The sequence below is a fragment of the Sprattus sprattus genome, assembly GCF_963457725.1.
Source record: "Sprattus sprattus genome assembly, chromosome: 13".
Classification (NCBI taxonomy): domain Eukaryota; kingdom Metazoa; phylum Chordata; class Actinopteri; order Clupeiformes; family Clupeidae; genus Sprattus; species Sprattus sprattus.
The window spans coordinates 23,457,070-23,470,024 of record NC_137911.1 but is presented as its reverse complement, the minus strand read 5'-3'; positions in this window follow the sequence as shown (position 1 = coordinate 23,470,024).

The window sequence follows — 12,955 nt, the reverse complement described above, 5'->3', positions numbered from 1 at the left end:
CCTAAGACATTGTCTCTGGATCAAACAATGTACGCAACAGTTATAAGAGACTTTGTGTTTTGTGGCAAGCACTAACAAGTTGGCAAAGTTTGAGGGTCTGCCACGCCCACACCTTCCGACTAATGAGAAAATCCAATATAACTTTTAGTCGCCCATGGCTGAAGAGTAGCCGTACCACATTTCAAGGCGTTACCATTAAAGCTGTCGGAGGAGTTCGATCAGATGCGAGGTGTGCAAACTTTGTCAAAACGCATCTTCCACTCAAAATGGCCGACTTCCTGTGGACCTGCCACCATGGCGTCAAGAGACTTTTTGGTGCGTCCAAGCATGATGAAGACGTGTACCGAATTCCGTCAAGCTATGCCAAAATAACCCCAATGTACAGGTTTTTTTGCAATGTTCTAGGGGGCGCTACAGAGCCATTTTGCTCCATCCATGGACAAAAACTCTACCGAAGATGGACGGTTACAGGCTTGATGTCCCTGGCAAATTTGGTAATTTTTCGAGCACTTTGACATACATGCGATTGAGTTATAATTGACTTTGTGTTTTGTGGCAAGCACTAACAAGTTGGCAAAGTTTGAGGGTCTGCCACGCCCACACCTTTCGACTAATGAGAAAATCCAATATAACGCATGATGAAGACGTGTACCGAATTCCGCCAAGCTACACCAAAATTACCCCAATGCGCAGGGGTTTTTGCATGCAAAAAAAATGCGGTCCTCCTAAGCCTTAAGGTTTACGACTTATTCACAGAAAACTGAATCGCCCCACCCTCTCTAAAACGGGTCCAGTCCGACGGGGGTGCAACGGATCAAAACGAAACTCAATGGTTCCACGCTCATCTAGTGGGGCTACATGCCCACCAAAATTCGTGCACCTCGGTGTTTCAGTGTCCCGGGAATCACTGACAGAAAATCGGCAAACAGAAAAAAAAAAAAAAAACTTGCCTATATGACCACTCTCGCACGGCGTTCATAATAATACAATTTGCAGATTTTGTTCCAATTTTTCTCAATGATGATCAATATGATTTCGATAGTTTAGATTTATTTTTAGTATTTCAAAGTGAATGAGCTGCGGGAACACAAGAACAGTGAGCGTCTAGCAGTGATTATCATAGACATTACGTACATGTCTGTATAAACAGTATGTCCATAGTGATTTTAGTCTATCTATCGAGATACTAAGTAACTTTTTCTGGTACTTCTCTCAAACGTATTTTTAAGTTACAATAAAGAGTTTTTTACATTGTGGAGTGTCTACTATTCGGTAAGTTTAACAAAAAATTACCAAAAAAAGGTCAAGCAAACAACTGATGACGTCAACCCATTCAAAGTGAATTGGGATCCACGTCCCGTAGAAACTCCTTTAATGAAGTAAAACTATGTGAAATAAACGTGTTATGATTGCATTTTTAACGAGAAATCAATGATAACATTTTAACAATATAACAGAAAAACAGTATTTCATGAAGCAGAACACAAGTAATTACACTAATTTTGTATAATGGAATGAATATGGAGCACTCAATACAATCTGGCAGAGACAAACGTTCACTCACGTTGTATTTTGGGCATGCTAAATAATGGGCTCCAGTCTTACCTATGAAATGTTACGAATTTCTCCTCTGGCACAATTTACAAATGTTGTAACATTGTTTACGGATTTTTTAACACAATTAAAACATTTCTTAACATGGTTTACGAATTTTGTAACACAATTTAAAAGTTTTGTATCTAAGTTCAATTTCGTATGTACATTTACAAATTTCTCCGACACAATATTTCGTATACATTGATACGAACAGGTTTTCGAGATCACATTGGCATATACCATTCTGCCCTGCGATTTATCACTGGAAACCACTATGGCACACACCAGTGTACTCTGTATAAAAAGGTTGGCTGGCCAGCCCTGTCAATGTATTACCTTTTCATTGTACCCTCGGCACCATTGTTAATGAGGGGCATTTTACTCAATGTGTTTTCCGAGGCTTAAAGAAATTAAATGAAATAAAAAAAGAAATTATAGATGTTTACCAATGCAACCTAAATCCACAGAAAAAAGGAAAATAAGTTCACTGCCCAATGAATTTGAATGAGACATGACCTTCTAGTTTGTCATCACAGGCCAACTAGCAAAGATCAGAATGAATGCATGGGCAAGCAGAGTCATGGAGAGCATGCTGAGCCTGGAAACCAAAATAAACAAAATTTGCAAATTTGACAGATGATTTCATAATCCCCTCAAGTCTGTGTACTCACCATCACCCAGTTCGAGAGTGTTAAAACAACTATATTATAACCTGTTAGAAGAGCTTGAAGTATAATGGTTTAAACGCTTTTTCTACCTGTCTAACCTATAAAGTATGGGCAAAAGACAGGCACCTAGTGTAATTTATGAAAAACATGTCCATACAGGTTTTTGTCCAGGTAAGATATTGCTGAATAATATGGTCTTGCTCTCAAATTACCAAAAAATGGCCAGGCCACGGTCAATAATGTTATTTTTGGTCTCTGATGATTTGCAATTAATATTCTGTCTTCAGGACTTTTTTGTTAAATTGTTAGTATAATACGTAAAGCAGTGTTTATTAGTTGACTATTTAATACATTCTATCATAAATTGCCAGGATAACAATTGATGGTGGTAGCTTGGTGATTCTCCTCACCCAATGTGACCTACGTAAAATGGGCCCGCAAATTAAGGCCCTCTCCTGTCAGACCTGGGATACTAAAACTGAGACTTTCTCTGTTCTAATGAGAGAGACTGGTGAATCTTTATATGAAGCTGTTCTCTCTCTCACTTGATGCGTCTCCATTTAGCCCATGGGATGAAATTAGTAACACCAGAAACCATCACAGATAAACTTGTGTTCACCTGAGTTCCACTCTGCTTTCAAAACACTGGCCAGCTGGTCCTCATTTACAAACATGAAATGATCACCTGTCAAATGAACATTTGCATGGGAGGTGCCCACAACCCTGCTCGTCTATTTCTAAGGGTCCAAATAGGTTGGACCTCACAGAAGAAGTAAAGTCGTGAAGTTGAGGTTGTTGAGTCTGGAGCACATGCTATGGATCACTGACCTCGGCTGGATGAAAAGACCCACATCTTCAACTTCCATCCAGGTAACTACAACTCATCTGACCATTGGAATCATCTGGCAGAGTATGATCATGTCTTGTAACATGAAACAGAAAGTTGCATCTCCAATATATATATTTGTAAAAGAAAGTTTTATCCTGAATGTACTTTAATTGATAATTGTCTAATAATTCCCAATTTGGAAACAAATTAGTATTGAAACTGTAGTTTACCAAAGTTGGTCATTTGAATTGGCTGGGTAGTTTTTTACTGCATGTGTATGTCTCTCTGTCTCTGTGTCTCTGTGTGTGTGTGTGTGTGTGGTGTATGTTCAAGTCACTTATGCTTGCCTACAGAGTGATTACTGGTTCTGCTCCCATCTACTAAAATGCTCTTGTAAGGGCAAATGTTACCCCCCAGATGCTGCGCTTGCCTAATGAGCATCATTTAGCACTGCCACCTGTGCAAGTACGGTAATCTAGACTATTCTCATTCGTAGTTCCACTTCGGTAGAACGAGCTGCCAAGCACTACCAGAGCAGGCGCGTCCCTCTCTACCTTTAAGAAGCTCTTGAAGAACCAACTCTTCAGAAAGCACCTCCCTTCCTTACTTGCACTTTTACTCATTCTTAACTTGCAGTTACATTCTTGCACTTTTTTGTCTATTTATTGTGTAAAATTTTATTTATTGTTACACTAGTTCTCTATTGCTCGTAGCATGACTGTTCTCTCCCTTGCACGTCGCTTTGGACAAAAGCGTCTGCTAAATGACTAAATGTAAATGAAAATGTGTGTGTGTGCGTCAATTCAAACACCCCCTACATGTACATAGTACGTTCACATTGAGCAAATAGCTCAATAAAGGCGGACATCACAAGTGCCAAAGTGCCATTAGAAAGAGTTTTAGGTTTGGGGGACACACTGAGGGGGAATAAAAGAAAAACATTTTGTAAAGTATTTATAGAATATCTCCTGTGAAGTGGTAATGGAATCAATTATTGGTAATAGATATACAACTATCGCAGATGTTGGCCTATTTGGACTGTGTTATTTAACTGTAGTCAACCTTTGACATAATAAACCTGCCATTTGTCTTTCTTTCCTTTTCCAGAACATCTGAGGAAACACGAAGCATGGGGCTACCTGAGGCCAACTTTACAACTATCAACCCTCTGTGGAAAACAAATGATACTGACCACACTGATGCTAACACTGTTTCTCCAATAAATCTTGTAGTTTCTGTAATCATGTCTGTCTCTGGCTTGCCACTGAATGTCTATGTGGTATTGCTGATACTAAGGGGGGCAGGAAGTGGAATTGGCCCTGAGTTTTTCACTCTCAACCTGGCTTTGAATGATATTCTCTTCTTCACTGGATATGTGACATTTCCATTTGTTAATTTTTGCCCAAATCCCCTCGGAAAAGTTGTAACTTTCTTTTATGGGTTCATTGTCACTGGCCACCCCCTGTTCCAGACCTGCATCTGTGTGGATTGCTACCTAGCTGTGCTGCACCCTGTGCTCTTCCTAAAGTACAAGCCACTGAGATACAGGCTGACCTGTTCTGCTATCATCTGGCTGATGGTTCTGATGACCTGTGTGGTGTTTGTGCTTGTCCAAGATACAGGTATAATAGAGATATTTTGGCCAACTGTGTACTTGATCTTGTTTGTTGTGATGCTATTCTGCTGTCTGGCAGTGCTGAGGGGGCTCTGTAAGCCTGGACCAGGTGAAGGAGAGAGGGGGAGAAATGGAGCCAGTCAGGCCAAGATGAAGGCATTCAGAATCATCTCAGTTATAACCTTTGCCCAGTTCATAGTAATTGTAGGCAATATAGTTACACACTGCACATATGCCTTTGATGTCCCCGGGCATGAAATTATTGATGGAATCATTGTCTTAATGATTACAAGTGCATTCCTTGCCCAGCCTCTCCTCTACCTTCACAGCGCAGGAAAGCTACACTGCAGAGCAAGTCCCTGAAATACATCAGTGGAATTCTATATATCTGTGTCTCTGCTCTATGTACAATGTAGCAGGGCTTAATATCTATTAAACACATTTTTGAAACAAAACTGTGAACTTTACATCTGTAAACTCTGCTGTGCTCTGAAGAGGAATTCCTCTGGATAAAGTTTCAGACTTACTTTTCAATTAACAATATAATTTATACTAACTACTAAACAATGTAGCAGTCATGAGGCCATTGTTAATTTCATCCGCTAGGGGGGATAAATATTGATAAAAAATGATAGGTTTTCCACAGAAAAAAGGAAAATAAGGTTCAGTGATAGTTAATTATTATAGATAATTTGAATGACACATAATCTCCTAGTTTATTAACACAGGTCAACTAGCAAAGATCAGAATGAATGCATGGGCAAGCAGAGCCATGGAGAGCATGCTGAGCCTGGAACCAAAACAAACTAATTTGCAAATTTGACAGCTGAGTTCATCAAATTTGAATCCCCTCAAGTCTGTGTACTCACTATCACACAGATGGACAGTGTTAAAACAACTACATTATAGCACATCGTTAGAGGAACAAGAACTATTGCAGTTTAAACACTTATTCTACCGGTGCAACCTATGAAGTATGGGCAAAAGATAGGCACATAGTGTGATTTTATGAAGATCATGTCCATACAGGTTTTTGTCCAGGTAAGATATTGGTAAAAAATATGGTCTTGATCTCAAATTACCCAGCAAAATGAGAGAGCAACAGTCTACTAATGCTATTTTATAGCCATGATGTTTTGCAATTAATCAGCAGTATCAAGTGAAGAAGTTCATTAAACTTCATTTTGTTTCGCATTATCATAGTAATATTCTGCAAACCACATAGGGGCAGTGACAGTAGACTCAGAGCAATATAATAACAATATGTATAATCTTGTATTTGGAATGTTAACTGTGTAATGACATAATTAAGTCAAGATGGCTGACGGTGCTGAACATGTGCTGAATACTCCAGGCATATCTGTTTAAAACTTCTACCCAAGAAGGCCAAATCAGTCCCAAAAAAACATTAGCATGTAGAGGAAAGTGTGTTGAACAAATCTGTGTTAAAAAAAATGAAATTTGATGTAAAATATAGTTTGTACACCCTAAAAACCAACTGTCCACGTATGTGGACGTCATGCATCAGAGGTATCGGATGGTATTATATCCCATTGTAAAATTATTATAATTTTTTTTTTTTTTTATTTGAATTTCAAGTTTAGGTTCATTTTGAGTAAGAAAATCAATCAAAAAAAAATCCAGACCATTTTTTTCATAATTCATGCATGAAAGGGTTAGAGTATGCTTCTTACGTAATACAACAGAATTCACAAATCATATCAAAAGGAAGGAGTCCAAAGTTCTACATCGCACAACCAATCATGTTGAGCTGGCTAAGTATGTAGTTTTCTTTTATTTATAAGGCACATTATGGTCAGGTCAAGTGTTTGGCCCACGCTTTTATCCAAAGCGACTTACAGCGACTTACTCCTTGTGGGTGTCACTGTTGTGATGAATCAAACCTGCTTAGAGGGCGACAGTGGTACAGGAGTTAGAGAAGTCGTTTAGTAATCAGAAGGTTGTCTCCCTGTCGGAGCGTCCTTGAGCAAGACACTGAACCCCTAGTTGCTCCCCAGTGCACCATCAGTTTAAATGTAAAATGTATAAACATCCTTGTAAGTTTTAAATGTATAGAGGGCGGCTAACCCCCGGAACCGAGGGCGTTTTTTTTTTTTTTTAGAGGTTGGCTAACCCAGCGGTGCAGATGGGATTTTTAAACTGGGGGGGACGCTAACATCGCCTAATCAGCTGTGCAGAGTTATTAACTGATGATTGTCGCCTTACGTAGGGAGAGTGGGGGGGACGGATCGGGGTCACTATGAATCTGGGGGGGACATGTCCCCCCCGTCCCCAGTGCTTTCTGCGCCCCTGGGCTAACCGCTGTCCCACCTCTGTTCCACCACTGTTCCACCACTGTTCCAGCACTACATTCTTTTCACTATCCTAACACTCTAGTCAACATACACAGGGCTTTAGGGTTGAGAGGTAACTGTACAAACAGTACCCTGTGTAATGATCATGTTTGTTTCCTTTAGGACTTTTCAGTTAAATTGTTAGTGTAATACGTAAAGCGGTGTTGACTAGTAGTTGACTATTAACTAAATGGTTATCAAACCTATTACATCTATAAAATGTACTATTAACCAGCTCTTGCCAGAGTTGGCCATGCATGGTGTAAGCAGCCAATTCATATTTACATAATAGAATTACACCTCTCCCTACAAACAACAGTCCCCACATAGAGGTCACTCTGACCAAAACCCTACACATACACAACTTCAGTCTTCAAAGGTACGCAACACTGCAGCTGCTTTACTTTCAGCTGTTCTCTGTAGAAGATGTTAAGTTCCTTGTGTCATTGGTGAGGGACTTCTCACAGTGGCCTAACCTCTCAGTGTCTGATCAAACTAGGTAATCAAACTCAACAAGCTAGCCTGTGTATTATCACACTTTACCACAACCACTATGCTGATACTCATCAATACTTAACAACAGCGACAACAATAAGACACTTTCTTATTTTATTGTAACCTATTTCGTTGTTGTCTAGTCTATCTGTCATCTTTGTCACTTTATATTTTTTTTCTTCACTTTTACACATATTGTGGAAAATAAGATACTTGACGTGGCTTTCACATATCAGGAAGGAAAAACTTTGTTTGATCATAATTTTATCATATCTTATTATATATATATTAATTAGCATCACTCGCCAGGGTAACTCCTGTCGGGAAGGGAAAATGACCTAATTGAGAATATTACTAGACGTAACGCAAAGCGTTACAAAATATGACAGCCGAACTGTTCAGTAGGTTTTGGCACAGAATGAGTCATGGTTGTCAGTGTGTTTGTGTGTTTTTATGTTTTTTGTGTGTGTAAATTGGTTTGTGTTTCATTTTTATGTATTAAAGGAATTATTTGTGATAGATTTTGATGATTTGGTTATGTAATGTTTTGTGTACTACTTTTTTGTGGATTGTTTTGGTATATTTTTCTTTTGCAATGTAGTTTGTTAAAACAGGTCAAATAAAGAGGTTTGGAAACAAAGTGAAGTTTCCAACCACCAACAGGTGGCGCTATAGGTGATATCAGTCAGGCATATGAACGCGTTCGGGCTGGATCCAGCGTCCACCCTAAGACATTTTTCTGGATCAAACAATGTACGCAAGAGTTATAAGAGACTTTGGGCCCTATCTTGCCGATCAGAAATGCAAGTAGGACGGCGCCAAGCGCAAGTAGCTGTGTGGGCGGCTCTATGGTGCAGTTGCTATTTTAACGGCGGAAAAAACACACTTGCGTCCAGCGCAAGTGTCAAAAGGGTTGGTCCAAAGGAGGTTACTCAGCCATAGGTGTGGTTTGGCCGTAATATGCAATAAACCAATCCGAGCGTCATTTCACATTCCCTTTAAGAGCGAGAAGCGCATAGTCCATAGCGGCTTGTTATTTTGATGGCGGAATTACCTGGTGGAAGACCGGAGAAGTTCACAGCCGAGGAGACCGACGTGAGATTTACACACATTTTTTGGCCATATATAATTACAAGGAAAATAAAGTATTTACCACTTGAGGAAATCATTGTGATATCCATATCCAAGATATTTTAAAAATAAGCATACAAGTAGCCTACACATTGACCCAAATGATTCAGGTTAATTGAAGCTGCGTGACATTTGATTTATTGTATGGCTTTGTAAAAAGCCGGGAGATAGATATATATGGGGATGCGAGAAACCCTCCAAAAGTAAGCAGTCAAGCAAGCATGTCAAGATATTGCCGTGATTGTTTCTGTAACGGGGCACCCGAAAACGTTGCCGAAAACGCTATAATGACGTCCGGAGACGTGGGACATCCAAGCTGGAAGGTAACACACGTTCTCGTGCCTTCACGGGAGGTGGATCTGCCTCGACCCAGGATCTGACGGCAGCAGAGGACATCGCCACGTCTACCCTCACGCCTGAGAGCGTGCAGGGATTTGGGGGCATGGAAATCGGCACCCAAGCCAGTGCACCAGCTGACCAAACCCAAGGTACATAAATAAAGTCCACATACACAGAGATGAGTTTACAAGATTTATAATAATACTGGCATTAAATAAATGCAACAAAGCCATACAATAAATCAAATGTCACGCAGCTTCAATTAACCTGAATCATTTGGGTCAATTGTGTACGCTAGATGTATGCCTAGTTTTTAAATGTCTTGGATACGGATATCACAATGATTTCCTCATGTGGTAAATACTTTATTTTCCTTGTAATTATATATGGCTTGCCAAACAATTGGTGTAAATCTCTCGTGAAGACGACAGAAGTAAAGTGTAGCCTACAGGTCCTATACTGTGCGGGCAAGCACATGCGCCCTTAAAATAGCGTTCTGAATACGCGTTACAGACTTTAGACATTGCGCCTCACATTAGACCAGCTTTTTTTTGGTCAATGGCGCACGGCGCACGGCGTTGTTTTGAAACTGCAAAATACCACTTGCGCCAGAGAAACGCCTTCTCTGTTCCGCCCCCGCCCATGTCGACGCAAGTTCATTTCGAAGCGCGCCTCTGGAGGGAAAATCGCGCTGTGCGCCGGGTGCAAGATAGGAATGATACATGCGTCGGTGACAATGTCAATTGCGCTGGGTGCAAGATAGGGCCCTTTGTGTTTTGTGGCAAGCACTGGCAAGTTGGCAAAGTTTGAGGGTCTGCCACGCCCACACCTTACGACTAATGAGAAAATCTCATATAACTTTTAGTCGCCCATGGCTGAGGAGTAAGCTGACCACATTTCAAGGCGTTACCATTAAATTTGTTGGAGGAGTTCAATCAGATGCGAGGTGTGCAAACGCCGTCAAAACGCATCTTCCACTCAAAATGGCCGACTTCCTGTGGACCTGCCACCATGGCGTCAAGAGACTTTTTAGTGCGTCCAAGCATGATGAAGACGTGTACCGAATTCCGTCCAGCTACGCCAAAATAACCCCAATAGCACAGGTTTTTTGCAATGTTCTAGGGGGCGCTACAGAGCCATTTTGCTCCATCCATGGACAAAAACGCTACCGAAGATGGACGGTTACAGGCTTGATGTCCCTGGCAAATTTGGTAATTTTTCGAGCACTTTGTCATATATGCAATTGAGATATAAGACACTTTGTGTTTTGTGGCCAGCACTAACAAGTTGGCAAAGTTTGAGGGTCTGCCACGCCCACACCTTCCCACTAATGAGAAAATCCAATATAACTTTTAGTCGCCCATGGCTGAAGAGAAGCCGTACCACATTTCAAGGCGTTACCATTAAAGCTGTCGGAGGAGTTCGATCAGATGCGAGGTGTGCAAACTTTGTCAAAACGCATCTTCCACTCAAAATGGCCGACTTCCTGTGGACCTGCCACCATGGCGTCAAGAGACTTTTTGGTGCGTCCAAGCATGATGAAGACGTGTACCGAATTCCGTCAAGCTATGCCAAAATAACCGCAATGTCCAGGTTTTTTTGCAATGTTCTAGGGGGCGCTTCAGAGCCATTTTGCTCCATCCATGGACAAAAACTCTACCGAAGATGGACGGTTACAGGCTTGATGTCCCTGGCAAATTTGGTAATTTTTCGAGCACTTTGACATACATGCGATTGAGTTATAAGAGACTTTGTGTTTTGTGGCAAGCACTAACAAGTTGGCAAAGTTTGAGGGTCTGCCACGCCCACACCTTTCAACTAATGAAAAAATCCAATATAACTTTTAGTCGCCCATGGCTGAAGAGTAGCTGGACCACATTTCAAGGCGTTACCATTAAAGCTGTCGTAGGAGTTTGATCAAATGCGAGGTGTTCAAACTCCGTCAAAACGCATCTTCCACTCAAAATGGCCGACTTCCTGTGGACCTGCCATCATGGCGCCAAGAGACTTTTTGGTGCGTCCAAGCATGATGAAGACGTGTACCGAATTCCACCAAGCTACACCAAAATAACCCCAATGCGTGGGGGTTTTTGCATACAAAAGAAATTTGGTCCTCCTAAGCCCTACGGTTTACGACTTATTCACAGAAAACTGAATCGCCCCACCCTCTCTAAAACGGGTCCAGTCCGACCGACGGGGGTGCAACGGATCAAAACAAAACTCAATGGTTCCACGCTCATTTAGTGGGGCTACATGCCCATCAAAATTCGTGCACCTCGGTGTTTCAGTGTCCCGGGAATCGCTGGCAGAAAATCGGCAAACAGCAAAAAAAACTCCGACTACACCTATATGACCGCCGCTGCGCTCTCGCGCGGCGTTCATAATAATACAATTTGCAGATTTGGTTCCAATTTTTCTCAATGATGATCAAATATTCGTAGTTAAAGATGCACTATTTCGATAGTTTAGATTTATTTTTAGTATTTCAAAGTGAATGAGCTGTGGGAACACAAGAACAGTGAGTGTCTAGCAGTGATTATCATAGGTATTACGTACATGTCTGTATAAACAGTATGTCCATAGTGATTTTAGTCTATCTATCGAGATTCTAAGTAACCTTTTCTGGTACTTCTCTCAGTCGTATTTTTTAGTTACAATAAAGAGGTTTGTACATTGTAGAGTGTCTACTTCTCGGTAAGTTTAACAAAAAATTACCAAAAAAAGGTCAAGCAAACAACTGATGACGTCAACCCATTCAAGGTGAATTGGGATCCACGTCACGTAGAAACTCCTTTAATGAAGTAAAACGATGTGAAATAAACGTGTTATGATTGCATTTTTAACGAGAAATCAATGATACATTTTAACAATATAACAGAAAAACAGTATTTCGTGAAGCAGAACACAAGTAATTACACTAATTTTGTATAATGGAATGAATAGGGAGCACTCAATCCAATCTGGCAGAGACAAACGTTCACTCACGTTGTATTTTGGGCATGCTAAATAATGGGCTCCAGTCTTACCTATGAAATGTTACGAATTTCTCCTCTGGCACAGTTTACAAATGTTGTAACATTGTTTACGGATTTTGTAACACAATTAAAACATTTCTTAACATGGTTTACGAATTTTGTAACACAATTTAAAAGTTTTGTATCTAAGTTCAATTTCGTATGTACATTTACAAATTTCTCCGACACAATATTTCGTATACATTGATACGAACAGGTTTTCGAGATCACATTGGCATATACCATTCTGCCCTGCGATTTATCACTGGAAACCACTATGGCACACACCAGTGTACTCTGTATAAAAAGGTTGGCTGGCCAGCCCTGTCTTTTTACTTCAATGTATTACCTTTTCATTGTACAACCGGCACCATTGTTAATGAGGGGCATTTTACTCAATGTGTTTTCCGAGGCTTAAAGAAATTAAGTGATAATAAAAAAATAAATTATAGATGTTTACCAATGCAACCTAAATCCACAGAAAAAAGGAAAATAAGTTCACTGCCCAATGAATTTTAATGAGACATGATCTTCTAGTTTGTCACCACAGGCCAACGAGCAAAGATCAGAATGAATGCATGGGCAAGCAGAGTCATGGAGAGCATGCTGAGCCTGGAAACCAAAATAAACAAAATTTGCAAATTTGACAGATGATTTCATAATCCCCTCAAGTCTGTGTACTCACCATCACCCAGTTTGAGAGTGTTAAAACAACTATATTATAACCTGTTAGAAGAGCTTGAAGTATAATGGTTTAAACGCTTTTTCTACCTGTGCAACCTATGAAGTATGGGCAAAAGACAGGCACCTAGTGTAATTTATGAAAAACATGTCCATACAGGTTTTTGTCCAGGTAAGATATTGCTGAATAATATGGTCTTGCTCTCAAATTACCAAAAAATGGCCAGGCCACG